We start from the raw sequence: 14,748 nt of genomic DNA, 5'->3' as shown, positions 1-14,748 counted from the left end.
GAAGGTTGTAATCTAGAGGGGCATCAACCACCTCCACATCTAGATTAACAGTTTTTCCTTCAACCCCTATAGGTAAATCCTGTAGAATTCCAAAAGGATGAAACCCACGGCCATCAAAGGCCTTTAGAATCGTCGGGGATTGATTTAGCATAGGAGAACCAAGCGATCTCCAACACTGTATCGACATAATACACGTTGAGGCTCCCTCATCAATCACAGTCCTATAACAAGGTCTGTTTTTTACTAACACTGGGATCTGGAAAGCCATTTGATGAGGTAAGCATGGTTTACTATTTTCTAGATCAAAAATTATAAGGTTCGAGTCCTGAACGTCAACAGCTCCTATAGCCGACAATAGTAATTTACATTGTGCTGAACCTGATTGCAGCACTTCAAAAGCCGACATTGTTGAAGGTGAAATAGCCAAATCTTCAACAATGTTATACTCTGAGCCACTCTTGCATGTGGATTGAAAGCTGACTTTTGAAGTATACCCTTGGCGAGCGGTTTGATTACTAAGTCTGGGTTATGTTTCTCGATCTGTAGTGGATCGGAACCGGAAGTTGAAGTTGATGCGTTCGAATGAGAAGATTCTGCTTATTTACCATCAACAGGACTTTTACTTCCAAAATCATGCGATCGAGTCGCAATCCTAACATGGGACATCATCATTATGGGTTCTTCGGAGGCATTTGAAGAAGAACCTATCATCTTACTGTCTTGACTAGGAAAAGGATCCTTCAAAACAACATGCGTTTGGGAACCTTTGACAATTTTTGCAACCTCTACACGATGAGGGCAGTCTCTTGTAAAATGCTCTTCGTCACAAATGAGACAAGGATAACGAGGTTTGCGTTTCTCATCAGCTGATTCTGCTTTTTCTGGTTTCTCTTTCGAATTTTTATCTATTTTATTTTTCTTCTTTCCTTTCTTCTTACCGCCAGATTTTGATTTGGCTGTAGAAGACTCTACAACATGAATATCGGCGAAAATTTCCACGGAAGAATCTCGTGTCGGGAAATCTGGTAAAGTTATGATAGGAGAAGAATTCTTAGAAGATTTCTTCTTACTTTTGGTATTAACCGTACCAATCATACCATCAGTGGCATGAGACGCTGAAGGAGCTGAAGTTATCTGATTTTGTTTAGGAAGATCAGGGATTTTCTCGTGTAACGTACCTGACTGCATATAAAATAAGTCAAGGTACTGAGCTTGAGCAATTACTTGCTCTTCAGTAAAGACTCCGGCCTTAGCTACATCCTCAGTGATCTTCGGTAATAAAGATTTTACAAACCATTCAGCTAAGATCTGATACGGAATAAAAAACTTCACTAAATGTCGTCGACGTCTCCATTCATGAATGTGTTCTAAAATGTAAGTGGACGTTGACTGCTTTAATGAAGTTAATAATTCTGTGCCATTGTCATATCTGGCTGGCAACTAAAAATGAGTTAAAAACGAAGTAGCTAACTGACTAAAGTTATAAAAAGTGGCTCGCGGTAACTCAATGTAGCACTTGGCCGCAAGACCAATTAGAGTGCGCTGGAAAAGCCTTAAACAGATTGAATCATCTGAAATGGAATTAGACGCACACCAGAGGTGATAAGTCATCACATGGTTCGACGGGTCCTCTCTTGATTTTCCTTAAAGTTAGGAATATCACTAGGCAACTTATTCGGCATTGGCAGCCAAAATGGAAGATAGTTAATTCGATCGTTCTAAGGCGCGACAAGTTAGGCAAGTCCAAAGTTGCAATAAATGGTAACTGACGATTAGGGTCCCTGAAACCCTGGGTCATGAGACCAGCCCCAAGAGGAGGATATCCAGGATAACTAGGAATTGGAATTGCATTTGCGATATTATATCCTCCCTGAAAACTAGGATTAATCGGACCGTACTGGGGTTGTTGAGGTTGTTGATATGTATACCCAGGGTATGGTTGATACTGATAGACTGGCTGCTGCACAGCAGGACCGAATTGGTACTGTCCCTGGTACGATTGATAAGTAAATTGAGGTTGACTTGTGACAACTGTACTTGGACAAGGTTATCCTACAGGCATTTGAACCGAAGTCTAAATTGTGGATCCAGACTGAGGTAAAGATGTCTGAGGAGTTGATACAGGAACAATAGAAATCGGAGTTGTCGATACTCCAAAAGTAGGTGGGGTAGATTGAACAGATGTTGCAGCAATCGTTTGAGGCGGAGTACGAGGCGTACTAGGCCCAGACTGAGAAACTACAGAAGGTGCAGAAGTTTGAATAGTAGACTGGACAGGTTGCTGGGGTGAACCAGAAACCAAGGGTTGTCCAGTTTGAGATGACAACTGTACATTCAGTTGCAAGACCTGTTGAGATTGAGATGGATGCCACACTAAATTCATTCTGGGGTATGGACCCATAATAGGTTGAGAATATTGAGGACCATAACCATGTTGAGGGTAGGGTTGATAATTCAAAGGTACATTTCCAGCTCCTTGGACATATGATTGACCGGAAGGTGGTTGGAAACCTTGGTTTGGGTACTGACCTTGAGGTTGATAACCTTGAGGCACGTACTGATACTGGGGTTGACCTTGAGGTACATATTGATACTGGGGTTGACCTTGAGGTACATATTGAGTCTGGGGTTGACCTTGAGGAATGTACTGTCCCGTAGGTATGTACTGTCCTTGAGGTTGCCCCCCAAGCAGAAATTGGGTACCTTGAGGTTGCCCCCCAGGCGATAATTGAGGACTTTGAGGTTGCCCCTTAGGCGGTAACTGGCCACCTTGAGGTTGAGGATTAGGAATAGTACCTGACATCATAAGAATATCTTCTACACTCAACGGTTTAGTTCCATTATTTCCAGTTAATAACCCTTGTTCAATAGGTTGAGGAGATGCTCCCGAAAAAGTACCAGTAAGTGACTGATATCCAGAGGGAACAGAAGGACCGCTGTATGAAAAGGTTTATGGAGATTGAGAAAACATGGATGACTGTCTTGACATATTTAATGGAGGATAGTTACCCTAGGTGTTGCGTGAAAAGGGATGCGAGGTGGTGAAAAACTTAGCCCCGGGTTTTCCAAAAAATTGGTCAATGAAAGATACCAAGCACTGCTCCTAGGTGGATTGTAAAAAATTGATTCACGCTCCCTAAGCTCTATAATAGGTTGATTTTCAGAGATAGGGATACCTTCTTCTTCCAGAGTAGCAAGTTCTTCAATAGCTATAAGTCCAGAAGGAAGATTTTGGGTAATTATTCTTTCTACCCTGGGTGGACCAGGACCACTAGAAGTTGGAGAGGCAAATCCCGACGTTGGCGTAGCAGCAAATTTAGTTTCAGGTTTAGATATATCAGGTTCCTCACCTAAATCACTAGTAGATGAAAAGCTACCAGTAATTTCAGAAACAGAAATAGATTGTGGATTATAATTCGCTACTAGAGCTTGATAATCAGGATGTACCACTAAAGAAGAATCTCCTTCTTCAGGTGACCCAACTCTACTGTCTCTAGGAGTTACAAGGGCTCATAACCCTTCAAGCTGGCTCAGTGAAAACTCAGGAGGTTACCCCGAAGTCTACGAGACTTCCTCGGTAATTCAGCCATGATTAAATATTTTAACTACTTCACATGCAAACAAAGAAAAATCTCAATGAAAACCACCTAAAGCCTCTAAAGAACCAAACAATTTTGAATCACACGCCTAAAGAATCTAGGAGATCAAACCACACACAAACAATAACTTTTCGTACTGAAAACACTAGTTGGTGATGAAATCCAACGTCGCAGAGTTCAATACAGAAATGGCGGTTGGAACAGTTACCCCGGCAACCTGCTTAATGAATAGACTGGCACAAGTTTCTCCACTAAACCGTCTCGAGTGAGGAGAACCCCCCAGAGAATCCAAGTGAGTCTAGCCAACATCTACTCCAAGTACAGTGGGATCTTCCCTCCACCGTCACCTTAGGAAAGAATCTTATAGAATACAGTCACTATGGTTACCAACGGAAACAAATATACCTGGGGGAACAGTCTACGATCCGATACGCACACAAGGGCAGAGTAACAAGCTCAATCCCCTTGAAGGCTCCTTGACATAATCCAAGGTTTACCAACAAGTGACCCCAGGCTCCTCGACAATGGTTAATCCGAGGTTTACCGTTTTTAATACATGAATATCTGGCATCGTTCCCAGTGAGGAAGGATTGATTCCCACACTGGTTCGGACATGATCTCGTGCTTCTCCTTTAAGAGGAGCTTTCCCAGAGCATAGATGTAACAAATGGATTTTTCTCCTACCGCAAGATACAACTACTTGTTTGTTTTACTATCTTGGAGAGTTAATTACTCCATACTCCAAGACACTAGCCTAGTCTATGTTGGTGTAATAGAGCCCTAGAAATAAAAAGATTACTAGATAAATTTTACTTTAAGCATTATTTTTATTGGTTTTTCTTTAAGTCAAGAGGTGCAGAGATGAAACTTATGGTGTGAAGACTCGACTCGAAATCACTAAAAATGCACTTAAGATGATAAGCAATCTTTTCCCTTCATTGAAGTTCTAGCTAGGAAAGAGTTGAGAATGCAAATTCTTGTAAAACCAAATCTTTTCCTTAACAAACAAATCAAAAGAAGAGCTTTTTGTATTTTCCAATGCACTCAAAAACGAGACAACTAGTTATGGTCCCAAAAATTTCCCTTTTCTTTCAAACACTCAAATACTACAAAAACAAACTTTTTCCAAAAGAGATTTTTTATTTTTTATTTTTATAAAACACTCAAAACTATAGAAAAATCTAATCTTGAGATCTATAAATTCTAAGAACTATTTGAAGTAAAAGCTTACAAGATTTATTTTAAAGGATGTTTTACTTAGCTATAAGCAAACTAAGGACTAATTTGTCCAGAATCACAAGTCAGTAAAAAAACAACCAATTTTTGTTTTCTTTTCAAAAAATGAAATCCAAAACTTTTAACACAAGTCTTTTCGAAGTTTCGCAAAGAGAGACAAGATGGGTTCCTCAACAAAGGCAGGTTTTGCAAATGGTCAGACTCATAAGAAGGCCAGTAAAAACCAAGGTGATCTGAGGCTTCTAAGGCTTCTAAGCTCTGAGCTGCTACAAGACCAAAATGAAAATCAAGCCCGACAACCAAAACTTCTAGGAATTTCACCTAAAACCCTAATACCAATGGAATTAACCTAAGAAAAGTTCCTGACAAGTCACATGCAGGTCTGGGCAAGGGCAAAAAACACCTAAACAAAAACTAAGCTGACTAAAAGAGAAAATCTTAAGTTTTCCAAAATTTTGACAGGGTCCGCAGGCCCATAGTCCACACAGGTGCGGTACCACCCTGTGTGTAAAGCAAAAGTGCAGACAAGTCTGCACTGTGTTACAAGCAGAGGGTACAATCCTCTCCCAAAAGTATGAAAAACAAAAAAAATCCAAGATCTACTAAATCTACCCAATTCCACACACAACAAGCCAAAAGCAGAAACAAAAACACAGTTTCTCAAGTCAAAGTAAAGCAAATCAAAAAATCAAGTCCCCAACGGAGTCGCCATTTTGTCACACGGAATGAGTCGTTCTTGCGGACAAGAGCGACCTCCCTAGTATCTAATTATATCTAGCGACAAGCAATCCAATCAAATCCTACCTTTCTCTAAGTATGCAATTTATAAACAAAGCCAAACAAGTGTTTTAGGCCTACCTTGGGTCTAATGCAAGTTTGTGGAAGCCTCACTCCGTTGATCCAAATGAGCTCCCTTGTAGAGAATATGCAAACACAAACAAGCACGCAAATTAAATAGCACCTGAAAAGCCAATATAATAAAGCATACTTATCATCATGATCAAGGAATTCATGAAACAAATCACATAAGACAATTTGTTGAGAAAAATGAGTCTGATTGTATTAATTCAAATCAAAGAAGAACTTTACGACCTGTGCCTTGATGCTGTACAAGCTCCTCTCAGGGTCCAACAAGAAGTCTCCTCTACTTTGACAAGTTTCACTCTCTTCCCAATGAAGCCAAAAGGTATGTGATCTCTCCTCTCGAGCTTAACTAGGAAGTCTCAATTCCACCATCGTTTACCCTCAAAAATGTTCAGCTTCTAACCTCTCTAGCAACCAACCCAATGCCTTAATTTATAGTGCAATGGAGGGAAGTTATTAGGTCCACCTTCAAAGGGATAAAGCCCTCCTTCAAAGGGATAGCTCCTCTCGTCAAGGGATTATCTCCTTCTCTTTTGGGATGCATGAACCACCTAAGAGCGAACCATCCACGTCAAAATTCCTTCTAGAATCATCTAGAATTAACCCAAAGTGAGTTTTTTAGAATAAACTTGCACCTTTTTGACTTTCACAGGGGTCTGCACCCACTCCTTTATAGACAGAGCGGGTAGGTCCGCAGGTAACATGAACAAAGGGTGCGAGACCACAGGAAACAGTGAGAGAAAGTGCAGAACCAGAGCTTTATTGATTTTTAAGGTATTTATCTCATTTTCAAAGCTTGATATGAAGAGCTGAGGTTTGAGACTTGCTTAGGAGGACAGTATGAATGATGATAGACCCATACTGACTGCAAATAGTCATGGTGACAATATTTTGCGTAACACCTCTAACCCCTCCACATAAGAACCCTCGATGGATACTAAAGAAAAGATACATGACCTAAGGTGCTCATTGGCATTTGACCAATTCCATCACGACTCTTGGGGAAATTTTCTGAGAAAACGAGATTATTTTGGAATAGTTAATTATGGTCTGTATTATATGTTAACCCTAGCCACTTATCACTTTTTTGAGTTCGTGACTTGGCTTTCTTTTGCATATGTCCCTCAGAAAAACTATGTTGCATCTTCCATAGGAGAAGTTATCCTTGAAGTCACGTTTGACATCATTCATAAGGATTTATTTTTCCCTAATATCTAAAACATAAATCCATTCAATGAAGACTGGTTGGCTTTATCCTTAACTCAATTATAAAAAGAGAATAAACTGGCCTTGTCTGCAATAACTTCACTATCAGGGACACCAACTCCTCAACCGACCAAGACCTATCATATGCATATATTTTCTCAAGATGCTTAGAAGGTATTAGACTTAATTATGGTGCTACTTAGGGAAGATGAAACCACCAATGTGACTAAGTCATCCTTAGGGTTTTTGAGCAACATGTTAGATCACACTGACTATTTAGACATACCTAAATTCCTGGCTTAATCCGTTAATCTCCAGTTTGGGAAGTTCAACATTTCCCATCTCTTTAGATATCCCTCCATTCTGGTCTACTTATTCCTTTATGTTCATCTTGATAAACTTGAGTACGTAAGTCTAAGCACTTTTGACTCTATAAACGAGAGAAAATCCATTATTGAAAGGACAAATATAATGAAAAGAAAGGATGAAAATCAAGGATTTTAAGATTTCCTGTCCACTTTTATGGCCACCATCTACACTATCCTGAATTATATATCACCCCCAAGGATCTTCCTATAAGAAAAGAAATTTCTACAACTGAGTAAGGATGCCAAAGTGGGAGATTGGTATTTTTTAGGATTTTACTAAGATCAGGTTGTATGGATTTGATGAGAAATCTTATATATTGCCAATCTTTATGCCCATGAGGGTTTTCTATTTGGAATTTATTAGACAGTTCTTATATGTGGACCAAACTCGTTTCCTTCCTAGGAATAAAGGATACATGTTCAAGTTAGGAAATGTTGTGGGTCCATTCATTATAAATTCTAGAGAAGCTCTAACTTATGTTGAAGAAAATATTAAGGAGTTCCATTTTGAGTTCGGAGAGAGATGGAAATATGATCCTCATCTTATTATTTCTAATAGGAGAATGAGTTTTAAATCATCCCCATATACCCATGAAAGCAAACCTGAAATAGAGTGGAAGGGAAATCAAGAGGCCTGACCCATCAGTTCAAAATTGGAGATTGAGACCCCCACAACCAAAGAGAAAATTTTAAAAAGGAATACTCATGAAGCAATGGATATAGATGTGGAGGTATAGACATCAAAGAAGGCTAGGATATAGCCTATGTACAAGGAGGAAATACAGGTGAAACTAAAAAGAAATACCTTTGATCAACCATGTTTACACATGATCCCGACAAGACCAGAGTAGATTATACCATCTAGCTCCATAGAATTGAAAGTGCTTACAGTGGAAGGGAGTTCTTCTATTCTAGATGAAAAATTAAAATATTATCATAAAATTGACAAAAAACAGTCAAAGAGAAAAGGGATTCATGATGGCTCAGCTAACCAAAGGGGTATCATCTTCTTCTTAGACCATATTCCTTTTAACAGTGGACCTAGAGAGGAACTAACTCAAGCTTTCCTGATTGCATCCTACTACTCAATTACTCCCCACAGGGGATGAGATTAAAACTATGGACTTATCCCTTAACATTACAAATGTCCCTCTGCATGAGAAGATTAATTTACGTAGGCATACTACTGATATGATATATCATGATCTAAGCTAGGCCTCATTGTGACAATCAACAAAGTGGAGAAACTTCTAGAAAAGACCTCTAATAAAATCAAGCAATAAAAGGCGCTTTCTAGGGCACTGTATGTACAAAATGAGGGTTTCAAAGAATTGATCATCAAATTTGGTGTTAATCGAGAGGATAGAGAGGAAATTAAAGAATTAATACAAGGAATAGAGGTTGAAGTCCAGTTGTTAAAACAAATGCTAAATATGTCTACAACAGAGCCTCTGCACACTACTGAGTAGCTTATGTGGAAAAAGAAAAGGAAAAATAACCCTTAGCTAATTGATACGAACAAAAAGGTAGCATCCTTGAAGGACAAGGTTCAATACCTAGAATGAACTATTATAGATCATGTTTGCACAATTGCAGTTCCTACCAAATCAGATGATCCTTCAGAAAAGCTGACAAAGGTGATGATCGAGCTTAACATTTCAGAGGTAGAAATGAAAAGATTTCAAGATCAAATCACCTTGCTTTAAGAAGAGATGGATATTAAGGAAAAGAAAATCATCCAAATTGGAGGTAGAACAAACTTCTGAAAAGTATGAGACAACTCAGGAGGATGTAAAGGAGTTAAAAAGTAGACTAAAAAGGAATGTGTCCCTAGTTGATTCTAGATAGGTCATTTGGGATGATATAATCCAACAAGTATGGGTTGCATGGAACTTTTTTTAGGTTGTTGCAGAAGAAAGGGAAATATTTGCTACTATTACTGAATTTTTGGCTGCATGCATGAAAGAAACTCAAAAAGAAGTACAAAGAGCCAAAAAAATGATCAAATTCTTAAATGAAAAATCTCCATTAGACTTGAAGGAAATGAACATTATTGACATGGTTGTGATAATTCTAGAGATAAGTAAGGCTATCGAGAAGAATCAATTGTGTGTTCAGGATGAGAATAAGCTAGAGGTATTGAATATTTCTGTAACCACTTTTGACTCCAAGTTTGATCAGAGACAGAGAGTTGGGTTACCAACCTATTGGGGTATATATGGAAGTTTATTTTCCTAGGAAGCTTATGAGCAAGAGTTAATAACAAAAAAGTGTAGAATTGACACCCCTTTATAGGAGAAGACTCTAGTATTGAAAGGCGAGACAATAGTTAAATTATTGCAGATGGATTTTCAATACTACACCATGCTAACATAGCTACATGTGTCTTTTCACATAATTTCTCAATGCCCAACTCTAGACAAAACTTTGTAGAACAGATGTGAAACTCTCCTTTTGCAATCTATAATGGAGCCTGAACATCCAAGTGTTGGGCCTCAAGGGCCAAGTTCCTATGCCCATGCAAATGTTTAAGCACGTGGCCTTTAATTTTCTTATGATGTACCTGTTTTAGTTAAAGTACAGTCATAATAACTAGATAATAGGACAACTAGATAAACAGACAGTTGCACCTTCTAACATGTGTTTTTAATTGTTCTTGAACATGATCCTTTTCTTTAAAAAGGTAATGGGAGAACTCATTGGGGGTTCGAATTTATTTCTCTAGATACAAGTTCTAACTAATTTTTATTTGTGATGTGTCCAAACTATTTTGGGAATTTAATGAGAAAATTCAAATGATTCCTAGTATCTAATCCTAGTTGGGTGTGGAGCCTAATTATCTTCCTGATTGTTCAGAGGTTTTTGTTTTAGTCACGTTGGATCCCTATTCATAACGGGGCAACAATGCCTCCCATTTAATCTCCATCATGGGGGGTGGGGGGGGGTGTGGGGTGACAACGAATTTTATGATCCCCCCTTGTGGGGATCCAAGAGTAGCGCCCCCAAAGCTAAAAATTAATGAAAGTTTTCCTTGTAAAATATTGTAATTTCATAGTAAATCTGGGTCGTTTATTAGGCATATGATCTAATGGTAGAATTTATGTTAATTTACGGTTTTTTTCCTTAGAAAGCAACCCCTCGGTTTATATGAGGGAATTGTATTGTGGTTGTGGATTATTATTCTAAGTGAGAGAGAGAGAAGACCATGTGATAGAAAAGAGGAAATTAAAGGGGATTTGATGTAGGTTGTATCTCTTCATTTTGATAGATAATATAAAAGGAAGGACTAGTTATTTCTCCATGGGTGTAGCCCAAATTGGGTTAACCACGTATATATGTGTCTCTGTTGTTTTATGCATTTATTTATTTGTGTTTCTGCAATATTTTGTGCATTTCATTTCTCAATTAATTAATTTCTAACAACTGGTATTAGAGTCAAAGTTCAATTTGCCTAATAAACTCACAAGAGAGAAGGGTTCCTAGTTCGAGTGGGAATAATGGCAGAATATGGTAGGTTTAGGGTTGAGAAATTTAATGGCCAAAAATACTAGTTGTGGAAAATGCAGATTGAATATTATCTATATCAGAAAGATTTGTATCTACCATTGAGTAAAAAATCAAAGCACTCTACAAGTATTATGGACGCAAAATGGGAGATTCTCAACAAAAAGGCACTACGAACAATACCATTATGTCTGGTAGCGTTAGTGGCATTTAACATTTCATAGGAAATGAAAAAAAAAAAGCTTAATGATGACATTAGCCAAACTATATGAAAAACCATTAGCCTAAAATATGGTATTCCTTATGAAGCGTCTATTTAATATGAATATGTCTAAGAAGGAGGATCTCTCGATGATCATTTAAATGAATTTAACACGGTTACCAGTCAGTTAAGTTATGTAGGAGTAAATTTTGATGATGAATTTAGGGATCTGTTATTTTTGTGCTGATTTCCAAAAAGTTAGAATGACTTACTTATGGCCATTAGTAACTTTTTCCTTGGATCTAGTACTTTAAAGTTTGATGATGTTGTTGGTGCCATCCTTAGCAAGGAAATGAGATGGAAAAGCTCCTGTAACATAAGGCTTTGACTGCAAAGACCAGGGGAAGAAAAATGGAAAGAGGAGGGAGCCCAGGAAATCACAGTAAGTTAAGAAAAGGTAGATCTAAATCTAGATCAGGTATAGTGTGTTGGAAATGTGGGAAGAAAGGACACTTAAAGAAAGACTGCAAAAATTGGAAAGGAAAAGAAGGAGATAGGCAACAAGAGAACAATCTTGAAGTGAATGTGACAAGTGATGTGTTGCAATATGCTTTGATTCTTTCATTGGAAGAAATTATTGATGCATGGGCAGTTTATTGAGGGGCTTCATTCCATGCTACACCTGATAGGAAACATTTTCATGACTATGTTCAAGGAGATTTTGGACATGTTCATTTGGGTGATGATGAAGCCTGTAAAATCATTGGAATGGGTAAGGTTTTTATAAAGAAACAAAATGTAAACAAATGGATATTGAAGGAGGGAAGGCATGTTCCAGATTTGAAGAAAAACAGAATTTTAATAGGGCAGTTAAGTGGTGAACGTTGTGTAACTACATTCATAGACAAAATCTAGAAAGTCACTAAAGGAGCTCTGGTAATAGAAAATGGAGAAAATACTGGTATATTGTATTTATGCAATGGTATTTATTATTTTATTAATGTTTTGACCTCCACGGGATAAAATACAACATTGTGGCATCATAGGCTCAGACGCATGAGTGAGAAAGGGATGGAGATTCTTCACTCAAGAAATTTGTTGCGAGGTTTGAAGCATGTTGATTTGGATTTCTGTGAAAGTTGTGTTTGCAAAAAACAAAAGAGAGATAGATTTATCAAAGTTAGGAAGGGAAAGAAGAGAAAAAAATTAGAGCTTGTGCATAAATATGTATGGGGACCTCCTCAAGTATCATCTCTTATGGGCTCTCGCTATTATGTTACTTTAATTGATGATGCAGCTAAAAAACCTAGATTTATTGTATTTGGAATAAATTTGATGTATTTGATGCTTTCATGGAAAGCTTTGGTTAAGAATGAGATGGGGAAGAATTTGAAGTGTCTCAGATCAGACAATGGAGGTGAATGTTGTAGGAAAGAGTTTCATAAATACTATTCAGAGCATGGGATTCATAGAGAGAAGACAGTTGCAGGAACAACATAGGAAAATGGTGTGTCAAAAATGATGAACAGGACAATCCTGGAGTGTGCAAGGTGCATGAGATTGCATGCAGTATTTCCCTTACAATTTTGGGAAGATGTTATAGATATTATTGTTTATCAAATAAATAGAGGGTCTTCAAGTTCCTTGGATGGTGGTATTCCAAAGGAGGCATGGACAGGTAAAAAGGTAAACTACTCATTTTTAAAGACTTCCAGTTCTGAAGCCTTTGTTCATGTTAATAAAAGAAAACAAAACAAGTTTGAGGCAAAATCAAAGCCCAATGTGCCTTTATTGGATATGGTGTTAATGATTTTGGTTATCACCTATATCATTTTGAAAATGAGAAAATCATTAGGAGCAAAGATGTCTTATTCAATGAAAAGGCTTGTATAAGGATCATATGCAAGAAAAGAAATAGGTAAAAGAAAACAAATAATACACAATGCTTAATGAGATCACCAAAAAAGTAAACGTGCCTGAAAATAATAATTATCAACAACCACAAAAATAACAATAACCACAATAGCAACAAGCACCTCAAACACCTGAAACCAGTGTTAGAAGATCTACTAGGATAAATAGACCCCCTGAATGATAATCTCCTTCATTATATTAAGTGTTGTTGATTGATTCTGGTGAACCAGAAAGATATGAAGAAGCAATGCAGGTAGAAACCAAGAAGGAGTGGGAGCAAACCATGGAAGAAGAGATGGACTCCTTTGATGCATAACTAGACTTGGGACTTAGTCAAGTTACCTAGAGGTAAAAAACATTGCAGAATAAATGGGTTTATAGGTTGAAGGAAGAATATGGAGCTAAACACAAGTATAAGGCTAGACTTGTGGTAAAGGGGTTTGATAAAATAAAGGTATATACTTTAATGAACTTTTTCCTCCTATTGTTAAAATGATTTCAATCATAACTATTTTATGTCTAGTGGTAGTAGAAGATTAGCATCTTGAGCAGTTAAATGTAAACAAAACCTTTCTCCATGGAGATTTGGAGGAAGAAATATATATGCAGCAGCCATAAGGGTATGAGGTCAAAGGGAAGAAGAAATTAGTGTGTAGGTTGAAGAAAACCTTGTATGGCCTAAAACAAGCTCCACAGAAATGGTATCTAAAATTTGACAGGTTTATCTCTGAACAAGGTTATACTAGATTTCATTTTGATCACTATGTTTGCCTTAAGAAACAAAATGATGGAAAATATATTATATTTCTATTGTATGTAGATGACATGCTTTTTTGCAGGGTCTAACATTCAGGAAATAAATGTGCTCAAAGAAAAATTGAAAAATTCATTTGCAATGAAGGATTTGGCTGCTACAAAAAAATTCATTGGTATGAGGATAACTAAAGACAAGAAAAATCACTAATTAACATTATCTCAGAGTGAGTACATAGAAGATATGTTAGAAATATTTAATATGCAAAATGAAACACTAGTTAGTACACCTTTAGCTAACCATTTCAAACTAAGGAGATGTGTCCCAAGACTTAGAAAGATATGGATTATATGTGTAAAGTTCCATATGCATCAGTATTTGGAAGCTTAATGTATGCAATGGTATGCACACGGCCTGCTATTTCACATGCAGTGGGAGTTGTAAGAAGGTACATGGGCAATATAGGAAAAGAGCATTGGATGGTAATGAAGTGGATTCTCAGGTATTTGATAGGTACTACAAATCAAGCATTATGCTTTAGTGGTTCAAACATTTCTCTATAGGGATATGTTGATGCAGATATGGAAGGTGATAGAGATAAAAAGAGTAGCACCACAAGGTATGTCTTTACTATAGATGGAACAATTGTAAGTTGGGTTTCAAAGTTGCAAAACATTTTTGCACTTTCAGCAATGGAAGCAGAGTATGTTGTTGCTACAAAGGCTAGTAAAGAAATGATTTGGTTACAAAGGCTTATGGATAAGTTGGGCAACAAGTAGGAGATGGGTAGGTTATACAATGATAGCCAGAGTGTCATTCATATTCTAAAGAACTTAGAATTTTATTCCAAGACTAAACATATACAACTCAAGTACCATTTCATATGGCCAGTGTTGGAAGATGGACAGTTGAAGATGGAAAAGATACACACTAACCAGAATCCTGCAAACATGTTAACAAAAGTTGTAACTGGGGAGAAACTCAGATCCTAATAAGTTCAATTGGTATTCAAGTATGATGATGAAGATGAGAAACAACCAAGTCCAAAGTGGAAGCATTGTCCAACAAGTGAAGCAGTGGTGTAGTTGCTATAATTAGTCT

The sequence above is a fragment of the Pinus tabuliformis genome, chromosome 8 (genome assembly GCF_031772625.1).
Source record: "Pinus tabuliformis cultivar Carrire ecotype Pingquan chromosome 8, CPIR1, whole genome shotgun sequence".
Classification (NCBI taxonomy): Eukaryota; Viridiplantae; Streptophyta; class Pinopsida; order Pinales; family Pinaceae; genus Pinus; species Pinus tabuliformis.
This window is presented reverse-complemented; position numbering follows the sequence as displayed.